Source organism: Bradysia coprophila, unplaced genomic scaffold, assembly GCF_014529535.1.
Source record: "Bradysia coprophila strain Holo2 unplaced genomic scaffold, BU_Bcop_v1 contig_232, whole genome shotgun sequence".
Classification (NCBI taxonomy): domain Eukaryota; kingdom Metazoa; phylum Arthropoda; class Insecta; order Diptera; family Sciaridae; genus Bradysia; species Bradysia coprophila.
The window spans coordinates 1,342,753-1,368,440 of NW_023503493.1; the positions used below are offsets into that span (position 1 = coordinate 1,342,753).

A 25,688-nucleotide genomic window follows, 5' to 3' on the forward strand; every position below is an offset into this window, starting at 1 on the left:
ATTCAAGTACCACTTTGGTATTAAACTACCAAATTTTGGAATTATAAATAGGCAAGCGAGCCGATTAATTTCATCAGTCGGTGTGCAGCTCTCAAACAGTAAACATATCTACAACATACGTATAAGTCAACTACCATGTTGGTAGTCAACTACCACTTTGGTAGTCAACTACCACTTTGGTAGTCAGTCAACTACCACTTTGATAGTCAGTCAACTACCACTTCGGTAGTCAGTCAACTACCACTTTGGTAGTCAGTCAACTACCACTTTGGTAGTCAGTCAACTACCACTTTGGTAGTCAGTCAACTACCACTTTGGTAGTCAGTCAACTACCACTTTGGTAGTCAGTCAACTACCACTTTAGTAGTCAGTCAACTACCACTTTGGTAGTCAGTCAACTACCACTTTGGTAGTCAGTCAACTACCACTTTGGTAGTCAGTCAACTACCACTTTGGTAGTCAGTCAACTACCACTTTGGTAGTCAGTCAACTACCACTTTGGTAGTCAGTCAACTACCACTTTGGTAGTCAGTCAACTACCACTTTGGTAGTCAGTCAACTACCACTTTGGTAGTGAGTCAACTACCACTTTGGTAGTCAGTCAACTACCACTTTGGTAGTCAGTCAACTACCACTTTGGTAGTCAACTACCAAATACTCGATTTATAAAAAGACCAGCAGGCCGAATAATTTTGTCAGTCGGTGTGCGTCTCTCGAGTAAGAAACATGTTTGCTGCTATATAGTTTGGGGGTCTAACTACCAACAACTACCAAATTGCAATGTCTGCTATGAGCGATCGGTTACCAGATAACAAATAATAATTGATTTGCCTGGTGTTGGTTTGCTCATAGTAGCATTGCAATTTACCAACGTGGTAGTCAACTACCAAATATTTGAGTTATAAAAAGGCAAGCAGTCGGAATAATTTCGTCATTCGGTGCGTAGCTCTCAAACGGTAAACATCTTTGCTGCTAAATATTTTGGGGGTCCAACTACCAACAACTACCAAACTTTCAAATTGCAATGTCTGCTATGAGCGATTGGTTACCAGATAACAAATAATAATTGATTTGCCTGGTGTTGGTTTGTTCATAGTAGCATTGCAATTTTAACTTTTATCAATCACATTTTATTTGTGACACAGACGGACGGACGGACGGACGGACAGATGAAGTGCCCACAATAGGTCTTTTTTTCCTATGGAGAAAAGACCTAAAAAGTCATAAAATCAACTGAGGATCTATTGTTACTTTAGAGAAACAGGCCAAACATAACGGAAAAATTAGAGAATTTAATACCTCTGAAATACGCCCTGCACTAGACCCAGAGCCCCCATGCATATCTGTCATAGTTTAGTCGGTGTCGGTTAGAAGCAGGTAACCACTACACTTTTGTCTCCATTTGATCTAGTTTAAGTATTTATTCTCCACTGCTGACTGGTGGAGACTCGCCTGACGAACAAATAATGCGAAAACAAATTCCTTACTCTATTGACCCTCCATATGCTTCGAAATTCTGTCCACTTTGTACCAGCCTTAGATTTTGCTCTTTCGGGTATAATACGAACTCCTAGATGAGGATCTGTTGATGGAAAGTGGCTTAACGATTTCTTATTGAAAATTGGGAAATTCTCCTGAAAGCAGACGTCTGAGAAGAAAAAAGGCCAGAGAGTAAGGAAGAAAGGAGCTTTGATCCGGATTGGTGCTTTTTAAGCCTCCCAAGACTCAAAGATTCGATTTTCAATATTTTGATTTCTGTTATAAGTCACTCAATATAGTCCCTCAAATAACAAGGCGAAACGAAGAGTTTTCGTGAGTATTTTGTTGATCCGAGGCGAAGTCGAGGTCAAAAAACACACGAAAACCAGCTTTTGAATATAAAGTCAATTTAGTTTTCATCCCTAGGGTTGTAAAAAGCTACTTTCGACATTGGTTGGTTGGTTTTTATTGGAAACATCGATTTGTCACTTAAAATCAGAATAAAAGAGCAAAATCGAACATTTATCGCACGAATAAACTGCACAAATCAAAAACACTGAGGCCAGTCCTTGTTGGGTCCATTGTGTTATTGCTCCGTTCAAAAAATTTCAGATTCCCCTTTCAGATGTGAGTAGCCACTTGCTTCCTGTAATAAAAGAAAGCACGTTAGCCAGGTCTAGTTTTAACTGTTCCTCAGGAGGCAAATAAAAGTCTCCTTGACGCTTAGTCCTCAAATTCTTCAGAGCCATGCAAGTGCACATGAAATGTCTTGCTGTTTCCGGTTCTAGCCCACACCCTCTGCAAGTTGGATCATTTACGATCCCCATCTTATTGAGGTGATAACCCAAACTGTTGTGTCCTGTTAGAATTCCAACCAGCCCTCGCAAATTTTCTCTACCGAGATTCACCAGGAATTTGGTGTTCTTTGCGTTGCATCCCGCCAAAAATTCTTTTGACTGTCTACAGGTCGCAGGCGAATCTCATCTTTCCTGATGGCATCGGCTAGTCCTGTCCTTCACCAAAGATTTAATCAGAGCTGCGTACCTACCCACGGCAGGCCCTGGTCCAATGAAATCTGAACTACTACCGTCTCTTGCTAGTTCGTCAGCCTTCTCGTTACCCAGTACTCCGGAATGGCCTGGCACCCAAGTCAATATGACTTCAATGTCTCTTGACAGGGTTTCCAGCATTTCGAGGCAATGGAGAACTACTCTGGATGAGACTTTCATCAAAGACAGTGATCCGATAGAAGATTCACTGTCTGAACAGATCAGAATCTTTTTATTCATGATGCCATCTCGTAGCGTCTCTCTTGAACTTGCACAAATAGCGACTACTTCCGCCTGAAAAACGGTGGATATTTTATAGTCCAGATCCACTGAGTATACTCCCGAACCCGTTCCTTCACTCGTTTTCGATCCATCTGTGTATACCGTAACATCTGCCTCTATTGGCGGCATACCCAATTCCCAGTCAGACCACTTTGACAGACAAGTTTTAAAGTTTCTTTCAAAACGAGAACATGCGTGCATGTTGTCTTCCGGCATTCCTACTTCGTTGAACTCCTTCTTGAATTACCTCCTTTCGACCCTAGGGAAAACAGAAGTATTTAAAGCGACTTAACGCAAGATCCATAGATCTAAATCTGCAGAAAAATAGCGACAACATTGAATTATAGCGCTGAAAAGTAGCTCGAAACATTTTAGGTACAACACACACATATTGAATGGTAGACACTATTCGAAAGACCACAAAAAAAAGCAGAGAAATATCCTCGACTCAACTTATATGTAATTTAGGGTTCGACCAGATAGTAGAAACGAAAAGAACATATTATTACGGAGTAGTTTAATCGCGATCCCAACAAAAATCTCTTCGAGAAAAGTGTGACGCAGTCTTTGAAATACAATTTCTAAAATGAATGATATCGCTAGAGTTGACGCTTTCAGCTTCGTTACGCAAAAATTAAATTTTACACCCAATTTTAGTTCAAACAAGTTGGCTTAGTTTATCCCATCATCTGCCAAATAATTTTTACCAAAAAAAAATTTGACTGGAAACAACCAAAATTTTACCAAAAAAATCTGCGTCGCAAAGTGGCAGATGTTCAGGAACAGACCAGCAAGAAAATTTATCTGCCACATGCGACGCAGATTTTTTTGGTAAAATTTTGGTTGTTTCCAGTCAAATTTTTGTTGGTAAAAATTATTTGGCAGATGATGAGAAAAACTAAGCCAGCTTGTTTGAACTAAAATTGGGTGTAAAATTTAATTTTTGCGTAACGAAGCTGAAAGCGTCAACTCTAGCGATATCATTCATTTTAGAAATTGTACTTCAAAGACTGCATCACACTTTTCTCGAAGAGATTTTTGTTGGGATATCAGTCGTTTTAGAAGTGTAGTCAACACTGCTTTTTATAACAGTTTACAGTTTTAATTCAAAAATTTTACGAAAATCGAAAATTTGACGAAATTAGAAAATTTGACGAAATTCGAAAATTTGACGAAATTCAAAAATTTGACGAAATTCGAAAATTTGACGAAATTCGAAAATTTGACGAAACTCGAAAATTTGACGAATTTGACGAAATTCGAAAATTTGACTAAATTCGAAATTTGACGAAAATCGAAAATTTGACGAAATTCCAAAATCTGACGAAATTCAGAAAATTTGACGAAAATCGAAAATTTGACGAAAGTAATTCTCTATCTGCCACCATTCAAGAAATACCTCTAAAAACATAATTGACCCACCCATTTCCAACTTTCGACATTTTTCACATATGCCCCTCTGTTCTACTCGTAAAACTCTGAGACTTTGCCGAAGAAAGTAACTCTCTATCTTTCATAACCCAAAAAAATATTAGTCCTTTCATCCTACGCTCGAGTAGCTCAAAATTTGGTCACTCTAATCACTCTAGCTCAAACGAATCTGCCCCGATCTTTTAAATTATTTTTTTGTTCGAATCGTGTTACGAATACCTTTCATTTGATGGGTCGCACGCCTCTGTAGGTTTGAATACAGCTAAGCTACAGCCGAAAACGCGTTCCCGACCCTCGAAAACCACACTCAGAAACCACTTCGAGGCCAATAGAACAAAATTCTGGTTTTTCCTGGGGAAATGGCGTATCACAATTTCATTTTTATGTCCACCCTGAGGTGCCTGCAAAATTTCATGGAGATTGGCTGACTAGTTTCCGAGATCGACCGTCGATAGATAGACAGATAGACAGAAACATACAGAGTAAGTTGAAAGATTTTGATTGTTTGGGAACAGTCAGTTTGGTGTAATTTGTATGAAAAGTGACCAACTTCAAAACAATGTATCTCCGGCAATTTTAAACCTACATAGTCGAGCGATAGCTCGTTTTGCTCGTATTTGAAGCGAGAATAAGATAGAATAGGATTTGTGGTGATACAGGCCAAAGGAAAGAAACTTAAATTCTCGCCCATATATAGTTGCCGCGTCTCAAAAAATTTTCTTCGTCTTTTTTTTGGAAGTTAGACTGCGTCAAGTCCTCCGCTAACGCTCCGGACATGATGTGCACAATATACAAACACAATTTTGTTTCAAGGACATTGCCAAAAAATATTTTCTGCGATTTATACGGTAAGAAGACCTGTTTTAGTTCGTCTTCAGTGGAGGCAATCGAATTTTGTGCCTTTATACATAACGAAAAGGACGCACGAAATTTGTATGGGTTAATTTATGGTAGAATAACCGAACATGCACATCATGTACATTACGTTTAACGTTAGTATTATATGGCAAAGCTATTCATAAATCTTGATTTTAATTGAATTCATTGAATTTAAATTCACAAAACCAAACCAAAAAAAATCTTCCATTTTAACGACAAAAGAATTTTAATTTCACTCGTACATGATATTTACCCGAGTGGCATATAAGGGACGCGAATAGACAACAACATGTTGCATATCGCAATTTTCGTTGCATAAATTCCGCTAATAAAAACAGGAATTTAAAGTGCAGCCAATTCTTTTCAATACCTTTTAACCAAAAAATTCTGTTAGAACGAGACGAAACTATTAGCAGCCGAAACAAACGGGAATAAATGTTAGAAAGTTTCTTCGTTTTTTGCACTCGTACGAAGTGCAAGGGTCTTAGTGATTTGACACCACTTTTGTGTCACGGTGAATTCGAATCGGGGAGCAGAGGGAAACCTCTTGGGGTAACCAGTAGATGGCAAATCAGCGGAAACTAATGAAACTGTCTCTGCGTGGACCCTCTAACTTGACTACAGATTTTAACAATACTTTTGTTCTCGCTTAATTATGGGGAAAAGGCTAAGTAATGAGCAACATGGTCGAGTGAGTCTAGATCTAGAGCTGTCATTCATTTTGACACAATGGACCAGTATTTTACATACATAGGGATAAAAAGATGCAAATTTGCGTGTGAATTTTGTTGATACGAGGCGTAGCCGAGGTCAATAAAAACACGAAAACGAGACTTTTCATCTTTTTATCCCGAGTTATGCAGTGGATTTTACATCCTGCTGTCGTCGAAAGTAGTGCTTGATACATGAAAAGTACGGTTTTCGATGCACGTAGTATGTAATAGTATGTTAAACAACCGGTGTTGCTATAGGTTGTTCACAACGCAAGAGAGAAAATAGTCATTTTCTCTCCTTCGCTGCAACTTCAGACGTCTTTGAAAACCGTTTTCTTTATATCGGGGAAAAATTGGGAAATTGCATTTGCTCGGTTTCTCGCTTTGGCCAAAAGCAACACCATCGAAATGCAATCTCTAACTTTTCTTCCCTCGTTAACCAAATAAAAAGGTACAATCTGGCAACACCATGTACCACGGATCAGGATACGTCAAAAATATATGGAAAAATGATAAACTTGACAACTCGTACGCCTGTGGCGGGGTAGAAGGAACATGAGAATGACATTTGGCTCCTATGGGAGAGAATGGAACCAATTTTGTATGCAATTCTCTATTATAGGAGCCAACTGTCATTCACATATATCTTCTATCTCGCCACAGGTGTACTAACTTATCATTTCTCTGGTACTAATATGTTTAGCATGGATTACAATATGTCATATCTACTTCAACGGATCTGTCAGATACTGAAACAGAGGTACCAATTATGAATATTTTGACATTTCTGTGGATAAAGTGCGTTAAATCAACATTGCTACCAACTTCCCAATCAGCCTTATTGTAGTTGTCACAAAAAAAAACCTTTATCTTGGGACAGTACTTTCAACATTGCTTTCAGTAAAACAATATAAAAGTCTTCAAAACAATAGAAACGTCACGTAAACGGAGGCAAAACAGACGACTCTGAATTCAGACGTAAGGATACTGCTACGGGTACTTGGCTTTAGTCGAGTGTATAACCGGTCGGTGAAATGAAATTTCCACAAGAACTGAAAATTTTGACAGATGGCCCATACATTTTCTGTCAAAATTTCATTTCACCGACTGGTTGTGTACTTGACTTTCTATGAACAACTAACTATATTGTCCACACACCATGCGTACGGGTCTCTTCTTTTAATGTTTTACTTATAAAAATTTCTCTTTCCCCAAAAATAGTCCATTTAAATTGTGAGAATAACTAAATGTACGAATCGGGGAAATAAATTCATTCCGAAATTCACCACCAAAACATTCATACGAATGATATACCTGAAAATTGTTACAGTGTCCTTTCACACACCGGAATATCCTTTCTCCATTTCCATGTTGCGTATGTGTGTATGTTGAACAGTGACAGAAATATTATGAGTGTGTACATATGACACAAAAAGCACGTTGAGCACAACATATATGGGTATAGAGACACGTTGGTGAGTTATACGTATATATATATATATATACACTCACAGAACATGCAGTGGTGGAAAAGAGAACTTTTCAAAAATATGAACGTGACACGGGTTTTTATTTAGTGGTTCAGTTCGATCGACCATATGACGAGTGGTTGTTGGTTAGTTCAGACGTGTATAAAGTTAAAGAATATAAGTTCGAAGTCGAAGTGCAGTGAGTGCATATTATAGTTACGAACAGTTGAACATTCGTATGCGAAATTTTTGTTCTTTTTAATATCAAATTGAAGGAACAGACGAAAACGTGTTGAAAAGAAAACTGGATTATTTGTTAAAACAAAAAAAAAAACAAAAAAACGATAGAAAATGGATTGTTGACCAGTTATAAAAGTGAAGTTTAAATGAAACGAATGGATTAATTTGAGAAACGACCGAATTTTTGTTAATTGTTAACTGGCATAATAATGGATTAAATGCATCGCAATTGGAAACGATCTCAGTGAATTGAACTGGTGAGTTTGAATTTACATTTTTTACATTTTTTTCTTCTTTCGTTGAAATTGTTTTATAACACCTGTGTGGGTAATTGCCTTTGATGTTCTGATCGCAAAAGTAAATTTGCAATTCATAATTTGATGACCGATGATTATACCTTTCAAGGAAATTGCAATCTTTATCATTTATGACGTGCGATGAATACACAGACAGGGGTTAACTTAGAACAATTTTTATTGTGGCTGCTTAGAACATTTTTGATTTTTGTACCAGCCCTGTTGAATGTCGTTCAAAAACATCGAATCGTTTTTTAATTTTCTGAATGTCAGCTCATTACCGACAATACCACAACATGTACCGAAATATTTTTTGAACCGGTGGGTGGCGAATTAAAGTCGCATTTGCGTCTAGTTCTCCAATTAATTTAATTAAAATCTGATTCTTATTGTAAAAAAAAACTTGAAACGAGCCGAACAATTCTTATGATCTGGAATTTTGATCACCCAACGCAGACCCAGTCAAATAAATCGACAAACATTTTAAATGCAAATTTAACCGATTTCTGTGATACAATTGGAAATTCCAGATCATACGAATTGTTCGGCTCGTTCCAAGGTTTTTTTTAAAAATAATATCAAATTTTAATTAATTTAATTAAAGAAATAGATGGTAATCGATCAAATGGGTTGGTAATCTACACTGAAATTCAACTTGACAAAATCAAAACCAAAATCTGCTGCCTTTTTCATGTAGTTCGTTAATGTTATAGTTTTCGGCAACAACGATTTTCTGTTATAGTAACTTTTAATTGTCTTCGGCAATTGCCTAACATCGATGGTATTTTACGACAATTTTTATGGTAAAGTGGTGGTACACCCGTGTGGATGAATAATACTGAGATGTCTTGATTGAAGTATAGATATATTTATCGTTCGTGTAAATACAGAGCTAATTGCGAGGCTATATTATGGGTACTTGTAACGCAATATTGTTGTTATACTTTGTGAAAAAAATGGGTTGTTCGATTAACAGACACCATTAATTTGCTTCCTCATTTTCAACTGTTGAATTGTCGTTTCTCGCGGAGTGGAGACATTCTTTGATAGCAAGGCTTATTATTAGGAATTTTAATTTCGAACAATTCAGAAAATTTATCGAAAAATTTAGACAAATTCGTCAACAACTCCGAAAGAGTCGGAAAAGGTCACTTAGGATTCCGAAAAATGAAGAAAAATTCTTCGAAAATTCCGAAAATTTATTCAAAAATTAAGACAAATTTGCAACAACTCCGAAAGATTCGGAAAAGGTCACTTAAAATTCCGAAAAATTCGGAAAAATTCCTTTTAAACTACGAAAAATGAAGAAAAATAATTCAAAATTTAAGACAAATTCGTCAACAACTCCGAAAGAGTCGGAAAAGGTCACTTAGGATTCCGAAAAATGAAGAAAAATTCTTCGAAAATTCCGAAAATTTATTCAAAAATTAAGACAAATTTGCAACAACTCCGAAAGATTCGGAAAAGGTCACTTAAAATTCCGAAAAATTCGGTAAAAATTCCTTTTAAACTACGAAAAATGAAGAAAAATAATTCAAAATTTAAGACAAATTCGTCAACAACTCCGAAAGAGTCGGAAAAGGTCACTTAGGATTCCGAAAAATGAAGAAAAATTCTTCGAAAATTCCGAAAATTTATTCAAAAATTAAGACAAATTTGCAACAACTCCGAAAGATTCGGAAAAGGTCACTTAAAATTCCGAAAAATTCGGAAAAATTCCTTTTAAACTACGAAAAATGAAGAAAATTTATTCAAAATTTAAGACAAATTCGTCACCAACTCCGAAAGAGTCGGAAAAGGTCACTTAAGATTCCGAAAAATGAAGAAAAATTCTTCGAAAATTCCGAAAATTTATTCAAAAATTTAGACAAATTTGTCAATTACTCCAAAAAATTTGGGAAGAAAACTCCAGAGAATTATTTCTTGGAAGTTCTTAAAGTTCAAATTCGTAAAATTTCAAAAAAAATTCACAATTTTTCAGAATTGAAGAAATAAAACTCCGAAATGTAAGCCTTGAATTACATAACATTGTCAGTTAGTACTCGACACACTCAACGATTCACGTTGTTTTTGATACAAATTTGTTTTTTACTTTCATTAGTTCTAACAGGCCTTTTGTTTCCTGTCTAAGCTATCCTGAACCCATTTCTAAAAAAAAAACTATTTTTATCACCGATAATAACCACCACTGCCTTCTAAAACATTCAGCTAATCTAACCGGCTAACATTCCACGATAGTTAACACTATAATATTGTGAACCGAATATTTATGTCGGTTTAAAATGCACATTGAAGAATTTATGTAATTTTCCTGTTGTTCGTAACAAACTAACAAATTAATGCGGGGTACAGGTGTTTTAATGCTGTCCCATGTGAAGAGACACAGAGACCATCATTTTAAATTCAATAAATTGTTCGTCTGTCTGCTGGGACATTACATATGCGATTGAAATGTTTTTTTTAAGGGCATTGGCCTCGGACCTTCGGGAAACCGTCAATTGACATTTTTCTTGGCAACTTGTTTGAATGAAACAGTCTCGGTCAGGGGTTTTATTGGGAATTTGAACTTGGAAAATTCGGAGAAACTCCGAATAATTCTGACAGAATTCCGAAAAAATTCGGATTTTTTGCAGAATTAGTCGTAGAAACTCGGGAAAAATTCCGAAAAAAAAATCCGAATTTTTTCGGAATTCTCTCAGAATTATTCGGAGTTTCTCCGAATCTTCAGAATTCAGAGTCCCAATACTAAGCCATGTTCTCGGGTTAAATCTGAAATTTTCTTTCTCACTGTCCAATTAGTGAATCATGATTCCCATGATTATGTATTGGAACTAATCAAATCAATCGTATCACCAGCCCTCACCATCACAATACCATTTTCTGTTACAAATTTGAGAGTTGCATTTTGCGTGAAATTATCAACATAAACAAACAAACACTCTCTATTGTCTCTACCGACTGTCAAAAGCTTTGTGTATGCACGTCCAACGACCCCCATCGAATGCAATTGTACATATTGACAAAAGAGTATAATATCGTCAGTCACAACACTCGCATTCAAACGGAATGCGTATGCAAAAATATATTCGTTAAACATATCCAAAAGCCTCGGATGATTTGCACTTTTCACCAGAAATTCTAAACAATTACTTTGCGGGGGGTGCTTAAACACAGAGCCCATTAATAAGTCCTCTTCGTATTATATCCATACCACGTTGTCGAGTTATAAAAGCATTATAATTTGATGGCATTAAAATCGACCTTTTTTTCGGCTGTGATAGCTCAAACATCCTTTTTTATAATACGACCAAACATCATCACAATGTTATATATGCGTTGATCATCCAACGATGGTTGTATTTAAATGGCAGAGTTAATCACTGAATTAATTTTAATGAGGCAGTAGAACTATAATCTCTGTCGATAAAATAGAGATGTTGGCAGTGCGAGGAAAACTAGTTTGATAACCGCATTATGTTCGCCACCTGGACGATGGAAAGTTTATTTTCCATTGCGTTCAGAGTGAAAGTGAGGAGGAGATTTATTTTTAATGAAATTAGAATAATGAAATACAACTGAATGGTAGAGGAGGACGACAATGACGATAAAAATAGATGATGAGCTCTGTCTGACACGTGCTATTTGTACTGTAGAAACTTGGGTTGAAACAAATGAAGTAAAAGATTTTAAGACAAAAGCTAGGCGGTATTTTGAACTAAGGAAGTACCAGATCTAATCGTGATATGAACTGTTAAATACAGAAACTGGATGTGTTACATTGGCGAATTATAAGAAAAATGAAATTTCATTAATTTAGCTCAGTTCCAAATATTCCGTCTATTTGAAACGAAGCTAAATTAATGAAATTTCATTTTTCTTATAATTCGCTAATGTGACACATTTAGTTTCTGTATTCAACTGTTCACATCATGATACGCTTACCGTCTATAAAAAAGTCTAAATTTTGTCAGAATTCCGCGTAGTTCTGGGTCTATTGGATTTCAATCCAACACTGCTCTGGTTGAACGTTCTGTCTAAGGGTTAGTCAAATTTCTATCGTATTTCTATCATTAGCGCAGTCAAACATTACACAAATAGTGTTTATGTACAGTAGTGCGATCAAACTGGTGTGAAAATGAATTTGTGCTTTTATATTTAAGCACTAATTTCGGTTGAGCCCCCATGTGGGATCCCACAATGGATCTCGGAGTATAGTAAAACGTCAATAGGTTTCGTTGTCAGTTAACGCTTTATTAGGAACTGAATTCACCGTATGAAAATACCCACACGTAAAAGTGACGTTTGTTTTCAACTTCGTCTTTGCCTCAGATTGACAATTTTCTCATCTATTGCGCAGAATTCCCAATTAAGCCCAAGTTATGAAAATAGCTATTAAGCTGTGCCGAGCAATTTTTTTGAACATTTTATTTATGGTTTGTGATGAAACCGATTTTTTTCCGAAATAATTTACCCTTTCGACAGTTTTATCTCGTTGTCTATAGGAAACCGGTTCCAATTTAAATAAAATGCCGACAAAACGAAATTTCAATAAAACTAAAAAGCAAAAAGGACTCAACAACAAAAAAAAACATCAAAACATTACCCAATCTACCCATGCCATTGCACCATATTGTCCCGAATAAATTAAAATGTTTAAAATTCATGACATTTGAATTGGAAATTATTTACGCCAATTTGGTTCGTTCTATGTCCATGCAAACTGCATACTGCCGCACAAAACTGCATTTCATTTATGCTGCTTTGCACTTTGTCTTCGATCAGAAATAAAATTTTCGGTGTGCATGCAACACGGGTGTGTGTGAAAATGCTGCCATGCAATATCAAATTTGAATTTTCCAAAATGCATTTCATTATTGGCGAGGGATTGCCTGCGTCTCTCTCGGAAACGACAACAACAACAACGTCCAAGACACAAAAAAGCATTAAATAATAACGGACCGTGTTAATGGTAAATTACTAATAATTCATTTATTGCCACATGGTGAACTGTAAACTCCAACTTTACGTGTACGTGCTGTATGCTCCTTAATTGCCGGACATGAAATGTGTGTTTGATCTTAATCGGGATTTTATGTTAATTTGGTTTCGGGATATACTTACGTACGCAAAAGATCGAGTGTGGAGATTGGACGGATGTATTTATTTAACTAACCGCAGTGGGTTGTAAGGCGTTTCAAAGACTGGAAATATATTTGTTCACCAATGACTACCGAGAATGTAGACGATTCCGTACAGATCTTCAAAGAGACTCATTACATTGGATTCAAGTAAAATTAAGTCGAAAATATTCTTAGTGTAATGGATCATTTTCGCAGCGGGCAAACAGCTACGTAATGACCAACTTTCGCGTGGGGTAGGCAATAAACTTTTTTATTTTCAAACTTTTATTTCTCACGTAGCATTGAGTTCGTTTATCTTCGATGACTGAGGTAACTGATTGTAGGTCTATGCAGGTTTAGAACACGGAGTGGAACTAAGAGTTTTCTAAGGAAAGTTGAGGATTTTTTTTGGAATTCAAGAGATTCAAGAACTGGAAGAATTTTCAAGAAGTTTAATTCTCAAAATTGTTGAAGTTCAAAAAACTAGGAATTTTCAAGAGTTTCAAGGAAGAGAATTCGCGAAAACAGTATCTGACGACACAAAACTGTCAAAGCAGATGTTTGCCATCTTAGACAGACCTTCTGTTAAAATTCCGAAAAAATTTGGGAAAAAAAACTCAGAAAATTTTGAAAAAATGTCTTTGAAACATTGGAAACTGACTCCGAAACATTCGGAAATGACTCCGAAACATTCGGAAATGACTCCGAAACATTCGGAAATGACTCCGAAACATTCGGAAATGACTCCGAAACATTCGGAAATGACTCCGAAACATTCGGAAATGACTCCGAAACATTCGGAAATGACTCCGAAACATTCGGAAATGACTCCGAAACATTCGGAAATGACTCCGAAACATTCGGAAATGACTCCGAAACATTCGGAAATGACTCCGAAACATTCGGAAATGACTCCGAAACATTCGCAAAAAGATTCAGAAAAATTCGAAAATGACTCCGAAACATTGGGAAGTGACTCCGAAACATTCGGAAATGATTCCGAAACATTCGGAAATGACTCCGAAACATTCGCAAAAATATTCAGAAAAATTCGGATAAAACTCCGAAATATTTGGAAAAAGCTCCGAATATTCTGAAAAAGATTTTCGGAAAAATTCTGATAAAATTCATGAAAAATTTGAGTTTTCGAATTTTTTCAGAATTTGTCGTAATTTTCAAAATTAAAATTGCCAAAAATAGGCGTTGCCTTAACACGGACTATCCTTCTTGTCTTCAGCTCGGAATCTAATTAAAGGCATAATGTTTGAACAAAACAAAACCAAAAAACTATCAGCAGACATACACCCTGTCCCATCCCCATATATTAACTTCCTTATCTCTTGCATCAACAATTGAACGATGAAACGCATATAAAGCCACATACCGTCCATCACATTTCCATATCATAACTTCTCCTTAATCGTTTTCTTTATATGATGTGCATAATAACTGCGTTATCACAATCGTACATCGGTTCTTATTATGCCCGCATATGGCCCACATATAATTGTTGTCCGTGAACGAAGCAAAAAAACGCAACAACAAACAACAAAACGTGAAACCACCGCAAACATTTTGTTATAAATATGAAGACTGATCGTATATGGAAAGAACCATTAAATTTCTTATTAACAAAAAAACAAACCAACAAAACCGAACAAACAAATAGAACTATTGAATATGACTATTCGTCTAACTCTATTGAATGTCTTGCATTTACCTACAAATTTATCTTTAGAATCAAATGGTGCATTATACTTCCCCATAGCTTTCACCGAAAATAAAACTGCTTCTAATATGGGCTTATGAATTAATGTTACACATCAGCGGATTCTAATACTTCAGCCCTTACACGGTGTGTTACGTACACATTTATTTTCGTATAATGTTTCAACCGAGCGAGTGCATTGTTGCATAATAGAATTTATGGAACGCTATAATTTTTTAATGCGAATTTAAATGCACCTTAAACAAATATATAAATATACGGATACCGTCGCCACTCTCTCTCTCGCGCATATTTATACACACAAAATGCAGTCGGTATACACTCCGCATTCAAGATTGATTTCCGCGATAGAATAATAATAGAATTGGTTGGGAATAGAGGAAAAGGGTTGGTGCGAAAGTCTTGAGTGGAATAATGAAGGAATTAGTGTTGTTGCCTGCGAAGGGAAATGTTTTAAGTTGAAAGTTGTAATTTTCCTATTTGGAAGAATGTTTTGCGATTTGAAATGGGTTGGATATTCGGTGGAAAGTAATAGTGGTAATTAGGCTGAATGGATCAAATTAGATTAGGTGGCAGTTGGGAAAAGACTTTTTTTTAGATTCCGGGTAAATATTCCAACGAAATGTGACCTGGCGTAAGATCGATATTGAATAGTTAAATGAAGAAAAGGCACGTGTTACATTGGTGAATTATAAGAAAAATGGAATTTTATTCATCTACCTCCATTACAAATAGGCTGACGTTGTTTATTGTTGGTTTTTTCCGTAAATCTTCTCGATGCAGAACTAAATACATGAAATTTCATTTTTCTTATATTTCACCAGAGTAACACATTTCGTTTCTGCATTCAGTTCATATCTATTATCATAACTCAAAGTGACGATAAAAATGAGCTCTGACAAGCGTTGTCTTACATCAGAGAAATGATGAGTTGGTACGCCGGTGGCCAGATAGAATGCGTATGCAGATGACAGCTGAAATATAAGGCAGAGAATGCCATAGCGCACAGCTGTCATCCTTATGTCTTATATAGCCGAATGTGTGATCAAAATATCGAAACCATGAAGTATCTGACCGAAATATCTATGCCTTAAAACTCTGACCTAAAAAGTATTTTTAACAACGCAGGCGAGAAAATTGGCATTTTCTCCCCTCCACTGAAACTTCGGAAGCATTTGTTGTGAAAAATGTTGTGTTTACCTCAGGAAAAAAGCTGGAAATTGCATTTTCTCGGCTGACTTGTTGCGACCCCTCCAAATGCAATTTCCAATTATTTTTTCCCCTCGTTGAACAAATAACTACTTGGTATGAACTACTTGATCGACCTTATTTTACACACTGAAAAGGCACTGTGAAAATGACGTTTTGTTGACGCCTTCTCTGATGACAGTTCGGGGAAGAAAGTGTGTATTTTCTCTCTTCTTGTTTTGATTCAAAATTTTCTTCGTCGAACTGTCAAATTGGCTTTTGTGTTGAAAAATTGTTTGACAAATTGATGTTTTGTATTTTGAAGATGACATATCGAAAATAGGAAATTTTAACTTGATCGATACCCGATCCTACGACACTTTTTGAAAACTAGAAAGTCCTCAAAATCAAAGAAAGTCATGAGAAAACTAAAAAATCGAAGAAAATCCTGAGAAAAATCCTTCTAAAATCATAGAAAGTCCTCAGTGCACTATTCTTCTTAAAAATCCTTTTTCAACGAAATTTTCAAATATCCACACCAGTCAGCTAGTCAGCCTAATGATAGAGAATGAGCTTCTCGAAAATAGACTGAAGGGGTGCACAAAGTCATGCGTAAAGACATTTTTAACCTATCTCTCCTCAGGAACAATCAATAAAGCTCAACAGAAAACTGTAACGCCACCTCAACCGTTTAATTAATTTAATTTCAATTTCCAAAGGAAATACCCATTTGTCAACGTCATAATTCCGTCAATGTTTTGCCCGTTTTACAGTCCTTATACCGCAACATTTTCATTTTATCGTTGTGTGTATATGGACGGTGAACAGTTGGCCCGATACATTTTCTTGCATTAACTGAAGGCATACACACCTGTATGCAAATTAGCAAATTAGTGCCTTTCGTTGTGCATGTTCGACTGAAACATTGTAATAAAAAAAAACGGATATTTCCAACGAGATATGATTTTCAATTTGTTCCATCGGTCATAATTGTGTTGTTGAACATGTATGTGGTATGGATACGTGTTTTATTGGCTTTTGTATTGCATTTGCCTGCGCTTTTTTCCCCATTCTGCAGACAGTTTAATTGCAGCATATGGCACACTATTAAAAAAAGGTTTTACCTCAGGGATCTATTAACTGAATCAATCTGAATGCTCGCAAGCCACAAGGGCTTATGTAACCAGGTTGTGCAGATCACTGGCCAGATGACTGGTTGAGTAGACTCGAATTTTTCGCAGGTCTTTCAAAATCCTTTCTTCCTTACTGACAGGCGTTGTCGACAATATCTGACTAGAGGCCGCTGGAGAGTTCAGCACAGTGATGCCTACAAAATTTGAAATGAATTACGACGTTGGTCTCTCACGACACCAAAATATCCTTCAGTTAAAATGGTTTCTGCAACTGTTTCGATCTCAGAGACAGTACATGCAACTCCTCAAAAGCTTTGAAGAATTATATTTGTCAACATATCATCAGGCCATGGCGACCACAAGTGTCTAGTCATACCCTGTTACATGTACATGTATAGCGAATCTTAAGCGAAATGAAAGTAAACATTTATTCCACTTCATCACTAGCCATGTAATTACATTGACGGACATGTGGTCAAGCTACCACTATGTTGGTACGTCTGTTACCTGCCAGTCAACAAAACTACTTTTCCCTAATGTCCAACTGATCGGGAGATATCGCGCCGTACGCTGCATGCCCGCGATTCATTATTATTATCGATGATAACGTGACGAAAATTGAAATTATCCGTCGAGTACAGTGTGTGTGTGTCCCGTTCATATGATTAATTTGTATTGTAGCAGTGTTTGCACTGTGAAATGTGATTTTAGGGCGCTGATTGGAACATGGCGTGTAGCTCCGTTTTCATGAGTTTATTCAACAATGTTACCGATTTGTATTGCTAATTTCGGGCACGCTACTGATAAATCTGATTAAAATCTAAATGCCTTTTTTGTCTATAATTTATAACTGAAAATGCAACTGAACTTGCTGTAATTGAGTCTGCAATTGACCGCAGTGCATGTTATATGGTTATGGGTATGTTTAAAGTTAACAATCTAATTATAGAGTTTATGAGGGCGGTGCAGAGTTCATTACGATAGCTTTGTGTATTTGTTGTTGGAATATGACAGGATTGATATCTCTCAGACTCTTACTTCCAAATAAATGTTGTGTTAGATCCATAGACGATGAAAATGTTCGTTGAAACAAATGTCTCCTACACATCACAAATAACGAATGTTTAAACAAACGAAGTAAAAGATTTTGCATCATGTTCGAAGAGACGATACTTCTGTTGAGAATTATGGCTTAGAAACACTCGTGGAAATCATAATCAAGATAGCCATTGAAACAAACTGCATCAAAGTGGACACTGACTGAATGGAGTAGAAAATTATAAGAAGAAAAGCCTTAGATACAATTGTACGATCGAGGAGAATAAACGTAATTCTCGGGGACAGCATCCCCAAGTCTCATTGTTTCCTTTGTAGTGAATGTAGAATTCCCAACAAGTGGCGCAGCCTGAAAAACAAAAGGAAGTAATCCTTTGGTGGAAACGCTCCGAAAAATCAGTGAATTTATTTGTGTGCGGTCATTCAAACGTCGAGAGAAAAGTCAATTGACCAGAATCCATATAGAAGTGCTTCATGATAACTCATCCAGGAAACTGTTGGGAATCGGTATCGTTAAGTATCAACAGTAATAGAAAAGCTCCAAAGGTCGATTGGTGTGTCAATTTTTTTTGAAATGGTTGTGATCATCTACATCGTACGAAGTTCTGTGTATCGATGGCTAAGCGGGTGATGGACGTATCGGGTGAGACCTTGAAGTGCCAACACCATATTGAACGAGTTTTCAGTCGTGATGCGTGAAATTTGAAAACGAAAGTTGGAACAAAGCTCAAAAAACCAGGCGTTGGTTCACGGAAATCCAGCAGTTGAACGTGCAACCAGTCGTTTACTTAAATACAGTGGGTAACGTTGGTTAATGGTAAAGCACCGAGCAGCGAAATTCGTACCTGCTAGCTATGCACCATTTTCATTGGACTATATATGAATTCGTCCGCGAACGTGCAGATGAAGGCAGTCGACTTAATAATTCATTTTCGACCAGGTGAGTGACTCTCAGACGTTAGTTAAAGACTAGTAGTAGACAAGCTTAGGCTGAGTTTGGGTTGGTGAATGAGTTGTTGAGTATTTTGATCAAAAATTTTTGCGTCACAAGTGACAGATGTTGAGGAAAGTACTTTTAAGAAATTTTTTAAAATAGGCAAGAATACGTCCTAATACGTCCGAATCATCTGCCACTTTGTGACGCAAAATTTTTTTGGTAAAATTTTGTTTCTAGAATTTCTTTGGTCAAATTTTTCCTGTTACAGTTTTTGCGTACAAGCGCAGAATGCGTCACATCCAGCGATATCAGTTGTTTTGGAAGAATGCACAGGGACTTGCGTCACTTTTACTCTTTTGAGTGTTTTTGACTGATATTTCGAACAAGAGAAGTTACAGATTTAGTGATCGTTTTACGATACGCTTGCCGTTTCTAAGAAGTTAACAGTTCAGGGTCTCTGGACATTTGTTTGACGTTGGTTAAGTAGCTTAATCAACTCTACTTACAAAACGATGAATTTTGTTTACATAAAGGTAAAAAAAACGTCATCTACTGAAAAGGGAAAGACGTTGTTCAGACACACCACAAATACTCGACATATATATCACTGCTCGGCAAAACAAACTAAAAAAAAACAATTCGAAGGAAAACTGAAGATCCTAACGAACCCCTTTATTTAAGGCATTACAAATTTGCATTAATTTAAATATGTTTCTGTTCAAAATAATTCCAGCTACGGGCTGGAATTATTTTAACCATCGCCCAATTGCAGGATATGAGTTGTTGTTTTTTTCAACTGAATTTCAGCCGGATAAATGTTGAAGGTTTGTGAAAATTGTTTTTTTTTTCTCTCTCGGTTCGTCTTCAAGGCGACCCTCATGTCATGAAAAATGTCTTCAATTTTTCATGTTCCAACACGGTGACAGGTCTCACCGAGATATTTCTCACGTTCGAACAGATCGGTTCCAGAGCTTTTTTTTTTTCTTCAATCCAATTTTTTGTCGTAGTCAGAAAGAAAATGAAAAAAAAAATCGTGGCAGTAACGGAAATCTCGGCTTTCATTGAACTGGATGTCTATGCACCGCGAAGATTTAAATTTTAAAAAAATCGTTAGAAATGAATGCAGACTACTAATGCACAACCACCCCGTTTCACATTACGAAAAGTGAAATAATTGCCAGCTACCAAAGTCTCTCCAACACTTGTTCGTCGATTTATGAACTGCCCTTAAACAATTATTTCAAGCCTTTCCGAAGTCAGTGAAGCAAAAAAATTACGAAAATAGGGAAAAACAACAGCCAGTCTGTGTTCCACTTAACCTGCCCGTAAACATTTATAGCGAAAAGTAATCACATTTCCTCTCCATCAGGCATCGGAATTATATTTATACGAAAATTATAGCCTTCGTGCAACACAACTGGGGACAACATTAAGTGTTCTTCTAGACAACTTAAAAATCGTTTAACATGTTTCAAGTTTGAACACATGTTTGCTCTTTGACTCTGTTAAAGGTTTCAGATATATTATAAACATTGTAATTACAGTGCAGCACCACAGCACACAAATTGCATAAAATGAAATGTCCGTGTACGACAATGTACTTAACTCACAAAAATTATATACACAAACCTAATGAAACAATCGTCTTTTTATACATTTTGCCATATGCACATTACCCTTTTTCTTACACTCAATAAAAAACTGTGTGGCGTGGTCCTAATCTCTTCAGAAAAATCATAAACTTAAGCAGAAAATTACACACATCACCATTTTACCGGAGAGGTAGAACACATAAAAATATATTAAAATATTTAATAACAAGAGGCCACTAATGTGCCCGCGACAAAAATCAATTGCTTGTAAGAAATCGGTAACAAAATGTACCAAATCAAATATGAATTGTTTACGCATATTAAAGTCAAATGGTTTTTTGCTACACTCGTTCGCTCTCTCTCGCTCCCTCGTTCCGAAACGGTATTATACCCTTATGTTTACTCAATGTGGAAACAGTGTTTGTTAAGGCATAGAGGTACAGAAGAGAAATACCACCGAAAAAAGTACAATGGTCACCCCTTTCGTTTCATATTGTTTAACATGCGGTGGTTAGATATCAAACAGTCAATGGTGTGTTTTCCCTTCAATCTACCTCTAGTATTCCAAGTCACAGGCGAGCGTTTCGCATCAATATTTTTTCGGAAGATTCACGGTGGATTTGATACGAAAACATTTTGAGACGTCGTCTGTTCAAATGTCATATCATCTGCGACAACGATATTTGATAACGGGATAAATGTTAAACAAATGAAGTAGAAGATTTTGTATCACACTGAACTTGATGCAATTGAGTCTGTAATTGACCGCAGTGCATGTTAAATGGTTATGGATATATTTAAAGTTAACAACCTAATTGTAGAGTTTATGGGGCGGTGGAGAGCTCATTACGCTAGCTTTCTGCATTTGTTGATCCATAGAAGATCAACTCTAACGAAACACTGAATCTCAAGTAATTTTAGTTTAAAGAATTCTTCAAAAACCGCTGAATTCTCATGACGTTCACCTACAAAAATGTTCGTTGAAACAAATGTCTCCTATACATCACAAATAACGAATGTTTAAACAAACGAAGTAAAAGATTTTGCATCATATTCGAATAGACTATACTTCAGTCACAACGAGTAACAGATTCAATCAACTGTTAAACAATTGAAGTAGAAGATTTTCTATCAAACAATGGACGAAAGGTTAAGCAAACGAAGTAAAAGAGACGATACTTCAGTCTTTTCTTCTTCTTTCTTTTCAGTATGTTTCTATCCACTGCTGGACTCTCTTTCATTTCAAACGATCCGTTGCCACTTATTGCCAATTTGTGCCTTCAATTCTCTTTATACATGTAATTCCATCGCTCCGGTGGTCTGCCTAGATCGTGTTTTAGTTGTGGTCTCCAAGTCATGATCTCTTTGGTCCAACGTTCGTCCGTCTTTCTTGCAATATGTCCCGCCCAGCTCCACCTTAAAAATGTTATTCTTTCCATGACATCAACGACTTTCGTTTGCTGACGGATGCATTGATTTGTCATTCTAGCTCTGAGCGTAATTCCAAGCATACTCCGTTCCATGGCTCTTTGTGCCACTCATAATTTATTTTCGGAAAATTAGCATGTATTTTCCGAACGCTGCCCATGCAAGACCAATTCTACGTTTTATTTCTGCAGTTTAGTTGACCAGACCCAACTTCCATTTGTGATCTAGGTACACATAACTGTCGACTCGTTCAATGACAGCATTTTACCACCAATTTTAATGTTTCTGTCATCGTCAATGTTTTGTCATGATTTTCCTCATTCAACTGTTGTAACATGATCTGCGCCTGATCTTGATCAACTGCCATCAGGCTTATGTCATCTGCTAACAGTCACAATAAGTAAAAGATCCAATCAACTGTTAAACAACTGAAGTAGTAGATTTTCTATTAAACAACAAATGAAATGTTAAACAAACGAAGTAATAGATTTTGTATCTACGATAGGCTTTCTAAAAGATTGACCTTTTGCTTGATTTATGGCAGATTTATATCAGATTCGTCTTAAAACTTTCGGCACGTCTCAATAATTGTTGAAATGTTGGTAAGCAGATAAAGCCTAGAGGAGGAACTGGAAGAGCCCCAGTCTACAATTTGTATGAAGTAATAGCTTATTGTAGATTGGATGCTCCGAAAGACATTCACTTGAAATAGCAATTTTGTGATAAAAGTCAACTCGCCTTCGGATCGGACATAGGAAGTCTACTCTTGTCGAAAAAGAGGTACCGAAGTTTGTTGCTCAAAAAACCTCGAGTGATGTTGCGAGTATCACAAAGTTGTTTCCTAATTCAAATCAAAATAGATTCAACAATTGAAGTAGAAGATTTTGTGTAGAACACACTTTGAACAAGTGAAGTAATAGATTTATTGATCATTCCGCGAAACGTTTGCCATTCATTTTCTGTAGCTCAAAAATGTCCAAATTGAATTGCTGCCAGCAAACGTATTAAGAAGAACCAATCCCCTAGCAATTAACGCTCGTTAAAACGTTGCTCTGTTAACAACAATGTGATTATAATTTAAAGTCATGTGCGCGCCGGTCTGATGTTAGTTTTACGACGTTAGCACTATTAATATATTATCGGACATGGACAGGAACACAGTTATTCATTCGAAAAATTAATAGAATCGAAATCATTATGAAAGGTTCAATCGGGAAACAGTTGGTTAACGATTTTATAAAAAAATAATAAAATTATATTTCGTAGGAGGAGGATGATTTAACACTTCTTTGTTAAATGAATATAATAAAATAAATTGCCAACCGATTGTTAAACGAATTAAAAATGTTCGAATGAGGTTGTTGCGTAAAAAGAACACATAACCCTCGCCTCGAATGTGTTGAATTTGGGGAAATTCAAAGAGAATTTGTCATAACAGGTGATCTGCGCTTTCATTAAAATTTTTATAAAAATTGATTTCGCCTTGTCCTTATACTTCGTATACGAGTGCAGGAGTGCAGGTACATTTTTTTACAAAAAACTAAAAAAAAAAGAATTTAACAACCGAAGGATACAACAACAACAACAAAATATTTATTAAAGATTGAAGGTCGATGATAATGTTTTCTGTTCATTTTTACCATATTTTTATGTGTTTTTTGTGTTTTACAGAAGGCACGTGCGCGTCTTTAACACCAAATATGTTTTCTTTTAACCAAAATGCTGCACCTGCTGTTTATATGGTGGCGATGATGATTCGACGTTATGAGTTCTTTTATTTTGTGAGAGAGCTCTTGTATGTTGTTGCTCTGTAGTAACACAGACGGTAGGCAAGTCTTTTCTCCGTATAAACGAAACGTTGAAGTTTTATGGTTTGGGAAACACCAAATTTTTATTGCAGGCAGAATAGTAGGGTAGTGGAGCTAAGGGTGAAATCTTGGTCAGAGGTTATGGGTACGATAAAATCGAGTTTCTAAATCTGCTTTTCTAAATGAAAAGGGAATGACTTAGTTAGGTGAAGAGATTCATTCAACATTTGGCGAAGAATTTGAAAACGCTTGAGAGAATTCAAATTTTTGCGCCAAAATATCATAAACTGGGAATCAAGTGACTGGGAGCATCAAGGACTTTCAAAACTCAAGACTAAATAGATAAATCTAAAATTGTGTTTTCTCGAGGTGAACAAACTGTATCACGAAAATTTGGTAAGCTCTATCAGTTCAGGAGAAATTGAATATTTTGAATTCCATGCGTTTCAACGAACGTAACATATCTGAAAAGGTTGTGAATCAAAAGCGTTCCGTGCGTCGAAAACGGTTCGTTCGTCAAAAACGTTCCTTATGACAAAAGCGGTTCGTGCGTCGAAAACGTTTCGTTTGTCAAAAATTCGTGCGTCGAAAACGTTTCGTGCATCGAAAACGTTCCATACGAAAAAAGCGTTTTGTGCGTCGAAAACGTTTCGTTTGTCAAAAACGTTTCGTGCATCGAAAACGTTCCATACGACAAAAGCGTTTTGTGCGTCGAAAACGTTTCGTGCATCGAAAACGTTCCATACGACAAAAGCGTTTTGTGCGTCGAAAACGTTTCGTGCATCGAAAACGTTCCATACGACAAAAGCGTTTTGTGCGTCGAAAACGTTTTGTGCGTCGAAAACGTTTCGTTTGTCAAAAACGTTTCGTGCATCGAAAACGTTCCATACGACAAACGCGTTTTGTGCGTCGAAAACGTTTCGTTTGTCAAAAACGTTTCGTGCATCGAAAACGTTCCATACGACAAAAGCGTTTTGTGCGTCGAAAAAGTTTCGTTTGTCAAAAACGTTTCGTGCATCGAAAACGTTCCATACGACAAAAGCGTTTTGTGCGTCGAAAACGTTTCGTTTGTCAAAAACGTTTCGTGCATCGAAAACGTTCCATACGACAAAAGCGTTTTGTGCGTTGAAAACGTTTCGTTTGTCAAAAACGTTTCGTGCATCGAAAACGTTCCATACGACAAAAGCGTTTTGTGCGTCGAAAAAGTTTCGTTTGTCAAAAACGTTTCGTGCATCGAAAACGTTCCATACGACAAAAGCGTTTTGTGCGTCGAAAACGTTTCGTTTGTCAAAAACGTTTCGTGCATCGAAAACGTTCCATACGACAAACGCGTTTTGTGCGTCGAAAACGTTTCGTTTGTCAAAAACGTTTCGTTTGTCGAAAACGTTTCGTGCATCGAAAACGTTCCATACGACAAAAGCGTTTTGTGCGTCGAAAAAGTTTCGTTTGTCAAAAACGTTTCGTTTGTCAAAAACGTTTCGTGCATCGAAAACGTTCCATACGACAAAAGCGTTTTGTGCGTCGAGAACATTTCGTTTGTCAAAAACGTTTCGTGCATCGAAAACGTCCCATACGACAAAAGCGTTTTGTGCGTCGAAAACGTTTCGTTTGTCAAAAACGTTTCGTGCGTCGAAAACGTTCCATACGACAAAAGCGTTTTGTGCGTCGAAAACGTTTCGTTTGTCAAAAACGTTTCGTTTGTCAAAAACGTTTCGTGCATCGAAAACGTTCCATACGACAAAAGCGTTTTGTGCGTCGAAAACGTTTCGTTTGTCAAAAACGTTTCGTGCATCGAAAACGTTCCATACGACAAAAGCGTTTTGTGCGTCGAAAACGTTTCGTTTGTCAAAAACGTTTCG

General features: G+C 36.6%; 1 protein-coding gene across 1 annotated transcript in view; it reads left to right on the forward strand.

Annotated features, from left to right (window-relative positions):
* The first annotated feature begins 7,434 nt into the window (after positions 1–7,434).
* The window catches only part of LOC119075781, a 40,977-nt gene continuing 22,723 nt past the window's right edge, over positions 7,435–25,688 (forward strand). The window contains exon 1 of the mRNA XM_037182341.1: positions 7,435–7,799. The gene's annotated coding sequence lies outside the window, so the exon portion shown is untranslated. The remainder of the gene's footprint in view (positions 7,800–25,688) is intronic.